General features: G+C 57.4%; 2 long non-coding RNA genes across 2 annotated transcripts; one reads left to right on the top strand and one right to left on the bottom strand.

The window, feature by feature from the left end:
- Nucleotides 1-1,010: 1,010 nt before the first annotated feature.
- On the bottom strand, nucleotides 1,011-11,788 carry LOC141409246 (uncharacterized). The gene is made up of 4 exons (XR_012428719.1): nucleotides 11,664-11,788; nucleotides 6,843-6,935; nucleotides 2,801-3,124; nucleotides 1,011-1,885 (listed from the first exon to the last, which is right to left on the bottom strand). It is a non-coding gene; the product is annotated as an uncharacterized lncRNA (long non-coding RNA).
- Nucleotides 2,513-5,703, top strand: LOC123570476 (uncharacterized). The gene is made up of 2 exons (XR_006694670.3): nucleotides 2,513-2,723; nucleotides 5,249-5,703. It is a non-coding gene; the product is annotated as an uncharacterized lncRNA (long non-coding RNA).

Genomic DNA, 11,788 nt, shown 5'->3' with positions numbered 1-11,788 from the left:
GACAGGGGTCTCACAGCACCGGAGCATGGGAGGACGCGGGACTCACACCCTCAGAAATGGGAGGAAACGGGACTCACGGCACCGGAGCACAGGAGGATGCAGGACTCACAGCCCCGGAGCACGGGGGGACATGGGACTCACACCCCTGGAATATGGGGGGACGTGGGACTCACACCCCCGAAGCATGGGGGACGGGGGACTCACAGCACGTCTTTAACTCCCAATCCCAGCTACTTGGGAGGCTGAGGCAGGAGAACTGTTTGAACCCGGGAGGCAGAGGTTGCAGTGAGCCGAGATCATTCCCCTGCCCTCCAGCCTGTGGGACAGAGCGAGACTCTTCGATCATTTCCCTTTACTCCACGGCTACTTTGGTTTTTCTTTTTGAGATGGAGGGCTGGAGTGCAGTGGTACAATCTCCGCTCACTTCAACCTCCGCCTTTTTTTGTATTTTTAGTAGAGAGAGGCCTAGAAGGCTCAGCTGTAGCCACCTGCCCCGCAGGGAATTCCTGGCCCAGAAAGGGTAAAATCAGACTCTCAACTCATTCAGCAGAGTGGCTTGTCCCAGGTCTGCTGTAACAAGTGACCACCAATGGGCAGCTTAAAGCAACAGAAGCTGGCTGGGCCCAGTGGCTACACCTGCAATCCCAGCGCTTGGGAGGCCGAGGTGGGAGGATCACTTGAAGCCAGGAGTTCAAGTCCCGGCTGGGCAGCATAGTGATACCCCCATCTCTAAAAAAAGATGGTACACACCTGTAGTTCCAGCTACTCTGGAGGCTGAGGTGGCAGGCTTGCTTCAGTCCAGGAAGTCAAGGCTATAGTGAGCCGTGATTGCGCCACTGTACTCCAACCTGGGCAAGAGAGTGACAGCTTGTCTCAAACAACAATAATGACAACAAAAACACCCAGAAACATATCACCTCACAGTTCTGTAGGCCAGATGTCTGATAGCAGAGTCACCAAGTGGAAGTCAAGGCGTGGGCAGGGCCGCAGGCTGCAGGGGAGGCTCCCACTGCCTCTTCCAGCTTCCCAGGCCCCAGGCATCCATGGCTCTCATGCCTTGAGGCTGCATTGCTCCCGCTCTGCCTCTGTGGTCCCACGCCTCTCCTCTTCCGTCTGTGTCCAATCTCCCTCTGCCTCCCTCTTAGGAGAACTCATGGTCACGTCGGGTCTGTCCAGATGCTCCTTTTCTCTCCATCTTTAATTCAATCATGTCTGCAAAGACCTTTCACACGCAGTCACGTTCACAGGGTTAGGGTTAGGGTTAGGGACGTGGATGTCTTTTAGGGGCCATTTTCAGTGGCCACGGCAAGTGTGAGTGAGGGGACCAGGCCCTGGTTTCTGAGCCCCTGTGGTGTGCTCAGTCCCTATGAGGTTATACGTGAGGTAAGAATAGTGGACCCCAGCGTGGAACCTGTTTCCGTGTCTCTTTTTCTCCCTCTAAGGCAGCACAGGCAGCTCAGCTGTGCCTTCCCAAGCAGGTGAGGCTGGCTGAGCCCTCTGGGTTTCTCCATCCTTGCCTGTAAGTAGGGCTGAAAATAGCTCTTTCGCCCAGGTGCTAGGAAACGAGATGCTGTGTATAAAGTGACTGGCGGCTGCCTGGCCTGGTGGTAAAGCTCCTGGAAATGGGTGACTGCATGAGTCCAGGCTCACACTGCTCTAAAGAACTACTGGAGAATGGGTCATTTATGAAGAAAGAGGTTTAATTGGCTCACAGTTCCACAGGCTGTGTAGGAAGCGTGGCTGGGAGTCCTCAGGAAACTCACGATCATGGTGGAAGGGGAAGGGGAAGCAGGCACGCCTTCACACGGCAGCCGGAGAGAGAGCGAGCGAGCACGAGGCGGGAGGCGCCATGTACTTTAAAACCATCAGATCTCGCGAGAACTCACTGTCGTGAGACAGCAAGGCGGAAACCGCCCTGAGATTAGTCACCTCCCACCAGGCCCCTCCCCCAACCGTGGGACTGACAATTCAACACGAGATGGGGCGACACAGACCCGACCGTGGGACTGACAATTCAACACGAGGTGGGGGCGACACGGACCCGACCGTGGGACTGACAATTCAACACGAGGTGGGGGCGACACAGACCCGACCGTGGGACTGACAATTCAACACGAGGTGGGGGCGACACAGACCCGACCGTGGGACTGACAATTCAACACGAGATGGGGCGACACAGACCCGACCGTGGGAATGACAATTCAACACGAGGTGGGGGCGACACAGACCCGACCGTGGGACTGACAATGCAACACGAGGTGGGGGCGACACAGACCCGACCGTGGGACTGACAATTCAACACGAGGTGGGGGCGACACAGACCCGACCGTGGGACTGACAATTCAACACGAGGTGGGGCGACACAGACCCGACCGTGGGAATGACAATTCAACACGAGGTGGGGGCGACACAGACCCGACCGTGGGACTGACAATTCAACACGAGGTGGGGGCGACACAGACCCGACCGTGGGACTGACAATTCAACACGAGGTGGGGGCGACACAGACCCGACCGTGGGACTGACAATTCAACACGAGGTGGGGGCGACACAGACCCGACCGTGGGACTGACAATTCAACATGAGGTGGGGCGACACAGACCCGACCGTGGGACTGACAATTCAACACGAGATGGGGCGACACAGACCCGACCGTGGGAATGACAATTCAACACGAGATGGGGCGACACAGACCCAGACCACATCAGTGGCTTTCAGGAGATGTGAGTAGCAATGCAGGCGCGGCCCCCTTGGGAGAAAGTGTCTGTGGGAAGCGCTCCGTGAACTCTGCGGTACTCACCATGGGCTGGGCGCGTTTTCAGCGGGGGCGGCAGGACCTTGGGGATGGGGCCACACTCTGGGGAAGCCTGTGTGGGGGAGTGAGCCCCGCTCTGTCTGGGCATAGGCAGCCCCAGCACCGCGGAGGGTGTTCCTTAGGTCCGGACGCGGGCACAGTCAGGCGTGAATTCTGGGCCCTGAGCTGGGGCCATCATCTCCTTCCCTCTGACAGCGAGCACAGGGGCCATGGCAGGTGCCGCTAGAGTGCTGTGCTGTGCTGCGTGCCCTCAGAGCTTGGGGACCTTCCACTGAGCTGTGTGAGTCTCCGTCCTGGGCTCTGTGGGGACTAGGATGATAATAAGATGAGGATCAGTGGCTTCCAGGAGCCCCAGTCTTAGAGGTGGAGCCAAAGAGCTGTGGGGGGCAGGGGAGGGGCCAGGGGTGGGGAGGGGTGGGGGAGGGGTGGGGGGAGGGGCCATGGGGTGGCCAGAAGGGGTGGGGATGGGGTGGGAGGCATGGAAGGGGCAGGGGACAGAGGAAGGGCCACTGGAGCCAGGTTAAGATAGAGGGGAGGTGTTAAGACTCAGAGCCAAAAATACTGGGAATTAAGGCGAAATTCTGCTAAAAGTTTATGGTAACACACTGGGATGGGGGCCAGGTGCAGTGGCTCATGCCTGTAATCCCAGCACTTTGGGAGGCTGAGGCAGGAGGATCACTTGAGGTCAGGAGTTCAAGACCAGCCTGGCCAGTATGGCAAAACTCCATCTCTACTAAAAACAAAAAATTAGCCAGGCATGGTGGTGCACGCCTATAATCCCAGCTACTTGGGAGGCTGAGGCAGGAGGATCGCTTGAACCCTGGAGGCAGAGGTTGGAGTGAGCCAAGATTGCCTCACTGTACTGCACTCCAGCCTGGATGACAAGAGTGAAACTTCATCTTAAAAAAAAAAAAAAAAAAAAAAAAGCCGAAAATGCTGGGAATTAAGGCAAAATTCTGCTGAAAGGTTATGGTATCACCCGGGATGGGAAAGGTCAGGTGTGCAGGAGGACGAGGCCCAAGGGAGAGAGATGTCCCTGGAAAGATGACTGGGGTCCTCGACAAGGCTGGAAGAATGGGGCCGTGGGGAAGGGGGGTGGCCCGTGGCTCAGACAGGGGTTCCCTGGTGTAGGGTTAGAGGCTGGGGGAGGGAGCGGGGAGGCCGTGGGGAAGGGGGGTGGCCCATGGCTCAGACAAGGGTTCCCTGGTGTAGGGTTGGAGGCTGGGGGAGGGAGCGGGGAGGCCATGGGGAAGGGGGGTGGCCTGTGGCTCAGACAAGGGTTCCCTGGTGTAGGGTTGGAGGCTGGGGGAGGGAGCGGGGAGGCCGTGGGGAAGGGGGGTGGCCTGTGGCTCAGACAAGGGTTTCCTGGTGGAGGGTTGGAGGCTGGGGGAGGGAGCGGGGAGGCTGGGAGCTGCGGGGCTTCCCTCCAGGCCTTTGGCACCAGCATGGAGGGGCTCGGGCCAGCCGTGGAAGGGAAGTCGTTTGTCCCTCCCTCCCTGGCTCCCAGCTGCCCACCGCCCATCCCTGCTCAAGAGAGGAGGCGGGAAGGCTGTGTCAGGGAGGCCCAGCTGGGCTGGGGGTGGGCGGGGCCGAGGCTGCTGCTGCGGGTCTTCAGATGAGGATGCGGATACTCCCAGGGGCCTGGCCGAGGCGGCGGGACCAGCGGGAGGAGTAGGAGGGAGGGTTGGGGACAGAGACTAGGTTCCGAAGATACAAGGCAAGGGCAGGGGCCTGGTGTGAACTCACCCATAACCTCCAGGTTCGAGTCTCTCCTCCTGTGTGCTCCAGACCTGACCCTTGTTCTTCCCCTGGGACCCCACTGGCAAGAGGGACTTTGCAGGTATGAGTGAGTTAAGGATCAGGAGAGGGGAGATGACCCTGGATTATCCGGGCGGGTCCCCCTGAACCACAAGGGTCCTCATAAGAGGCGGGCAGCAGGTCAGAGAAGAGAGGAGAGGCTGCCCTGCTGGCTCTGAAGACAGAGGAGGGGCTGAGAGCCAAGGAACACAGGCGGCCTCTGGAAGCTGGGAAAGGGGAGGAACAGATGCTCCCCGGAGCCCTTCCAGGAGGAAGCAGCCCTGTCCACACCTCAATTTTAGCCCTGAGAAACCCGTGTCAGCTTTTGGCCTGCAGAACCGTGAGAGGATGAAGCTGTGTGGTTTCAAGCCACTAACTCTGGGGTCTTTTGTTCCAGCAGCCACAGGACCCTCGTCCAGGGACCAGCACCCCAGCCTGACCGAGGCTCCCTGGTGACCTGCCTGGGCTCCCACCTCTCCGCCAGCTGGGGCTTGTAAACATTTTATACTTGTGACGAGGCCACCAGGAAACACGGAGGCCTTCCTCCGGCGCTGGCCCAGCGATGAGCCTGGGTCGATGTCCCCAGGCGACTGGGGTGTTCACGGAAGCAATAACATCTCTGTCATTTTTTTCCAGACCTCACTGAAGATCCCCTGCCCCAGGCTCAAGTCAGAGAGAGAGGAGGTCACGGTGCTGGAATTCCAGCTGGGCATCCGTTCCAGCTCTGCGCTGAGTGCGTTCAGCCCCGGCTGGAGCTTGCAGACGGCAGCCCTGCAGGAACCCACCAGGGCTGACTCCTTCCTCCCCAGATCCCACAGAACCACAGTGGATCTCCACTCGGCCCTCCACGTTCACATGAAGTGTCTTTTAGCGGAAAGTGTATAAACGCGTTAATTTTGGTTACTGCACTGAAGTGAGGCAAGTTCCTGCAGCTTTATTAAGTGACCAATACTGTCACTCCCGAGTGTGAAATTAACTCACTCTTCATGGCAGGTTTGAGGGAGGCAGAGAAAACTCTTCTCTCACCTGAAACCGTGGCTTTGAGAAAAATAAAGTAGCAACGACCGTGGCTCTGGGGAGCACGATCCGAATGAAGGACTTGGCGAAATGTTTCCTCTTAGTGGCAGCTGTGATGCCAGGTCTGTGAAGAGCCCAGGGAGCCCGGCTGGCACCACCTCTGTGGCGTCCGGTGGGCCTCTGGCCACACTGTGTCACGGGAGAAAGGGCCACCATGCAGCTGGGTCTTGGAGGAGCCTCCCCGCTGCTGTCACAGGTGCAGTGTGTGCTTAAGTAGAAAGAACCTCGGTGCAAAGCTGTGAGGCCCGGAGCTCGGGTTCTGCCCCTGCTGTCACAAATGACCACCAACCAGGAGGTGGGAGGCTTAAAACAACAAAAATTTATTCTCTCACAGCTCTGGAGGCCACAAATCTGAAACCAAGGGGTCTCAGGGCCGCCCTTCCTGCAGGGCTCAGGGAGGCCCCTTCCTGCCTCTCCAGCTCCTGGCTGGTGGCTTCCTCGCTCTCCATTTTCACACGGCCCCTCCTCTGTGTCTCTGTCTCCCTCTGCTTATAAGGACATAAGCCATAGTGGCCCAGGGCTGTGACCCTTCATCTTACCTTCATCACCTCTGCAAAGACCCTGGTTCCACACTCACAGGTCCTGGGGCTAGGGACACAGCTCAGCCTGCAACAGCTTCTGAATGAGGGGGTTTCAGAGGAAGATTGCCCCAGCCCCTCTGCTGAGCAGGGTTTGGATGTGGAGGATTTGGATGGGAAGGGCGTTGCAGCTGCTCGGAACAGCCCACAGGTGGAGACATGCGTCAGGAGGAGCAGGGCCCTGAGGACCCAGTGGGCGTGGAAGGTCATGTGTGGGACAGTGTGTCTTCCAGAGGGCTCAGGACTGTGGGGCTGGGAGCCACAGAATCTGTGGCAGGCAGGTGTGACCAGGGACAAGCGTGCTGCGGGGGGAGACAGGCCAGAGGACCAGCGAGGCCAGGCTTCCCAGCGGTGGGGCCCCTGGACAAGTATCCCTGTGGGAGGCAGAGGGCTTGTCCAGCCTTCATTTCAGGAACAACGACACGAAGCCCTGAGAAGGAGGAGCTCAGCCGGGAGCGGAAGGAGCTGGGCTCGAGCTCGGGGTTCAGTTCTACCAAACCCAGTCCGGAGCTGGCACCTGTCACCAGCCAAGGAGCACATTAAAAAATGTGACGAGGCCGGGTGGTGGCGCATACCTGTAAACACAGCACTTGGGAGACTGAGGTGGGAGGATTGCTTGAAGTCAGGAATTCAAGACCAGCCTGGACAACACAGTGAGACACCCATCTCTGCAAAAAATAAAAATAAAAAAAATTAGGCCTGGCATGGTGGCTCATGCCTGTAATCCCAGCAATTTGCGAGGCCAAAACAGGTGAATTACTTGAGGTTAGAAGCTCAAGACCAGCCTGACCAACATGGTGAAAATTCATTTCAACTAAAAAACAAAAAAAATTACCCAGGCATGGTGATGCATGCCTGTAATCCCAGCTACTCAGGAGGCTGAGGCAGGAGAACCTGGGAGGTGGAGGTTGCAGTAAGCCAAGATTGCGCCACTGCACTCCAGCCTGGGCGACCAGAGCGATTAGCTGGGTTTGGTGGTGCACACCTGTAGTCCCAGCCACTCAGGAGGCTGAGGTGGGAGGATGGCTTGAGTCCAGGAATTTGAGGTGTCAGTGAGCTGAGATCACACCACTGCACTCCACCCTCACTCCAGGGTGACAGGGTGAGGCCCTGTCTCAAAAAGTAAATAAATAAGTAAATGAAAAATAAAAATGTGGCGAGACCAGGTATCCACTGATGAGTGAACGGAAAAACGAAACGGGGTCCATCTGTGCCTGGAAAATTCTTCAGCCATAAAAAGGAGCAGAGGCCGGGCACGGTGGCTCACGCCTGCAATCCCAGCACTTTGGGAGGCCGAGGCGGGCAGATCACGAAGTCAGGAGATCGAGACCATCCTGGCTAACACGGTGAAACCCTGTCTCTACTAAACAATACAAAAAATTAGCCGGGCATGGTGGCGGGCACCTGTAGTCCCAGCTACTCAGGAGGCTGAGGCAGGAGAATGGTGTGAACCCGGGAGGTGGAGCTTGCAGTGAGCCGAGATCGCACCACTGCACTCCAGCCTGGGCAGCAGAGCGAGACTCCATCTCCAAAAGAAAAAAAAAAAAAAAAAAGGAGCGGAACCCCGACACAGGCTCCATAGGGACGAACCTTGAGACCCTTCTGCAGAGTAAAAGAAGCTGGTCACAAGAGGCTGCGCGTGTGTTCCCCTGTGTCTCTGGAACACCCACAATAGGACAACAGGCAAACCCACAGCAGGGAGGAGGACTGGGGGTGTCTAGGCTGGGGAGGGGGAGAGGCAGGCGGCTGCTAATGGGGTGGGTTTTATTTTTGGAGACGGAGTCTCACTCTGTCGCCCAAGCTGGAGTGCAGTGGCGCGATCTCAGCTCACAGCAACCTCCATCTCCTGGGTCCAGGCGATTCTCCTGCCTCAGCCTCCCAAGTAGCTGGGATTATAGGCCCGCACTACCACACCCAGCTAATTTTTGTATTTTTAGTAGAGGTGGGGTTTCACCATGTTAGCCAGGCTGGTCTCAAACTCCTCACCTCAGGTGATCCACCTGCCTCAGCCTCCCAAAGTGCCGGAGTTACAGGCTGGAGCCGCCGTGCCTGGCCTGAATACGCATTTTGAAAGAGTCTCGGCCAGGCAGAGTGGCTCACGCCTGTAACCTCATCTACTTGGGAGGCTGAGGCAGGAGAATTACTTGAACCTGGGAGGTGGAGGTTGCAATGAGCCCAGATTGTACCACTGCACTCCAGCCTGGGTGACAGAGACTCTTAAATAAATACAAGAGAGCTTCATTTGCATAATTTCAGGCAATGATGAGCAGAGCCCTCTGAAGGTCGTTATCCCCGGGCAGTCTCTCATCTGAGCTGGGCTCGGAGCCCAGACTGTCCTCTCCCGGGAGCTCCTCAGGCTCCGTGTTCTCATGGGCCAAGTTTGCCTTCAGACTGCCTGAGTCCCCGGGGCTCTGAGTCCAGCAGAAAGGAGGAGATGGTGACCACGCCCGTTTCCTCTTCTTTCCTCCAGGCTCACTGTAGCCTGGCCTTGGTGCCTGGCCGCTTCCTCCTGGACACACTGCTCCGGAAAGGAGCCCAAGGCCAACCTTCTGCCTGGGGGCCACTGTGCCATCCGTGGGCCACGTGGGCTGCTCCAGAGGGCGAGGTCCCCGACCTCCCTGGGTCAGTCAGAGCTGGCTGTGCTTTGCCTGTTCGGTGGTAGAGCTGCACCGTGCCTGGGGCGGGGGTGTGCACAGGAGGAGGCTCCTGCTGTTGGAGCAGAGTTGGGGTTGGGGTGGGGGCCGCCCTCTCCCCTGGCCTGGCCTGGAAGGAGGCAACAGGCATGTGTGACTTCCGGAAGATGGCAATGAGCACGGAGCAGAAGGAGACCGAAGGCCTGCCTGCACCTCCCGTGTTTTGGGGAGACATAGGGGCATTGTGCGTGTTCGGAAGTGTGAGGTTCTTGTCTTCCCTGACAGCAGGGGCTCGGATCAGGAGCCAGGGGTAGGAGCGCAGGGGGAGACAACCAACCTTCTCTCCCTCTGTGTTCTCTGGGCCTGTTCCCAGGTCAGAGGGCGGTGCCAGGGAGGCACTCGCACAGCTGGGCTTAGCCACAACTAAGTTTTGATTGAAGGCTCCTCCCAGGCGCTCACCCTCTTAACCCTCTCGAGTGAGCCCCGCTGGGTGCCTGAGCTGCAGGAACCTGCAAAACACCTTTGTCCCTCCCAGGCGTCAGACTGACTTCAGCGTTTCTTGTTGCTATTTTGTTTTGCTTTGTTTTTGAGATGGAGTTTCACTCTGTCCCCAGGCTGGAGGACAGTGGCGCGATCTCAGTTCACCGCAACCTTTGCCTCCCAGGTTTAAGTGATTTTCCTGCCTCGGCCTCCCACGTAGCTGGTATTCTAGGCGTGCATCAGCACGCCCAACTAAGTTCTGTATTTTTAGTAGAGACGGGGTTTCACCATGTTGGCCAGGATGGTCTTGATCTCTTGACCTCGTGATCTGCCTGCCTCAGCCTCCCAAAGTGTTGGGATTACAGGCATGAGCCACTGTGCCCGGCCTCTTGTTGCTATTTAAAGGAGGATTTGCCTAAGAACTAAATCACTTACAATCTAACACAGATCAGAAGTGACTGCCAGTGTTTCTGACCGAGACTTAAATAATCAAAGTCGCTCTGATGTTTGTGCTGCAGCTGAAGCAGCACCATGTTTCCTTTTGTGAAATTAACTCTGAAATGGCCCCACGTTTAAAGAAGTAACTTTATTCCGCTTTGGTATTTCAGCTCATTTTGAAACCCAACCGTGGTCTCCTCTCTTTGCCATGTGAATTGTCCATGGATTCCGGCTGAAAGTGGTGGACCCTGGCTGGTGGGCGCAAGTGCACCACAGTTAGAGCTGGAGGCAGTCCTGCCCCATGCAGCCACTGCTGGCGCTCGGGATTTAACCACTTGGACCCTCTGTTTCCTCCTCAGTAAGACAAAGCTGGCACCGGAAGGGTTAAGATTGGAACAGACTTTCCTCAACTCTGATCCATGGAACTGTGCGTTGGTGCCAATGTTTTCATTGGTGTGCAGTGAAATGAGGAAAAGGAGTGCCAAGTGGAATAAACCACTTCATGTGGGCCGGGCGCGGTGGCTCATACCTGTGATCCCAGCACTTTGGGAGGCCAAGGCGGGAGGATCGCTTGAGCCCGGGAGTTTGAGACCAGCCTGGGCAACATAGGGAGACCTTGTCTCTATTTTAAAAAAAAAACACTTTCATGTAAAAGGCTTTTTGTTCAGATATTTTGCCATCCTACTGTACTTGGTGCCAAAAAGGTGCTTTGATGAAATGTTGAGACTGTTAAGCAATAGTTTAAAAAATTAATGTCAGTATCTGGGAAAAAGTAAGGTTAGAGTCGCATGCAAACCCAGAAGTGACTGTTGACTGTTTTCTGGTTTGTGATTTTTCCGAAGTCTGGGGACACCTGTTCTGGGTGGCGCTGCCTCACTGGTGCCTTCAGGTGAACCCTGGCCGGGGGCAGGGTCCCTGGGAGGGAGCTGGGCCCAGCTGTGCAGTCCAGCCAGAACAGAGAAGGCAGTCGGTCAACATGCAGGCCCTGCCCCAGACTTGGTCCCAGATAAAGGGATGTCCCAGGGGTTCCTTTGAGACCCTGGAGCCTGTGGCTGGTGTGCATGGGAGGAAGGGAGGTGTGAGCCAGGCGCCCAGCCCACAGGGCTGGTGGGGGATGGGGGCAGGAAGAGGCCCAGTGCCCCGCCACATAAACCTGCCAGGGCTGGGGCCCTGGAAGCCCTTTCCCCTGGGAGGGTGGCAGGGTCACTGACGGTGACCATCTGGCTGGTGCTGATGTGGAGGGTGGGGATTGGAACCACTGGGTTGGGATCCTCTGGCCATTCACTGGGAACCCCACCTTACGGGGGGAAAGGCTGGTGGCGGTCAGGCTGCAGTCAATCCCTACTGCAGCGGGTGGGTGGGGGCTCGGTGCCCTTGACACCCCCGGTCATCCTTCTGGCCACAGGATGTCCTGCCTCTTCTGTGCCTCCTGGGTCTTGGGGGAACCAAGGGTCCTGGAGGGGAACTGTGCAGTCTCACAGCTCAAAAGGGCCAAGGTGGGGTGAGGCCAGGGTGCCTGCAGCCCGAGCACATACACATAAGCTTCATGTTTGGGCAGTCCTTACCCTCTGTCCCCTCACCTTCCTCACCCCCTGTCCCCTCACCTTCCTCGCCCTCTGTCCCCTCACCTTCCTCGCCCTCTGTCTCCTCACCTTCCTCTCCCTCTGTCCCCTCACCTTCCTCGCCCTCTGTCCCCTCAACCTTCCTCGCCCTCTGTCCCCTCACCTTCCTCGCCCTCTGTCCCCTCACCTTCCTCGCCCTCTGTCCCCTCACCTTCCTCATGCTCTGTCCCCTCACCTTCCTCTCCCTCTGTCCCCTCACCTTCCTCGCCCTCTGTTTTCTCACCTTCAGAATGAGCAGAACGGTGCAGCGATGGGCAATGGGTCTGGACAGGCGTTTCTCCAAAGACACACGGTGGCCGGTGAGCACGGGGAAGGCTGCATGGCGCTGCCCGTCACTGGAGAATGCAG

This window comes from Macaca fascicularis, chromosome 20 (genome assembly GCF_037993035.2).
Source record: "Macaca fascicularis isolate 582-1 chromosome 20, T2T-MFA8v1.1".
Classification (NCBI taxonomy): domain Eukaryota; kingdom Metazoa; phylum Chordata; class Mammalia; order Primates; family Cercopithecidae; genus Macaca; species Macaca fascicularis.
This window is presented reverse-complemented; position numbering and strand designations above follow the sequence as displayed.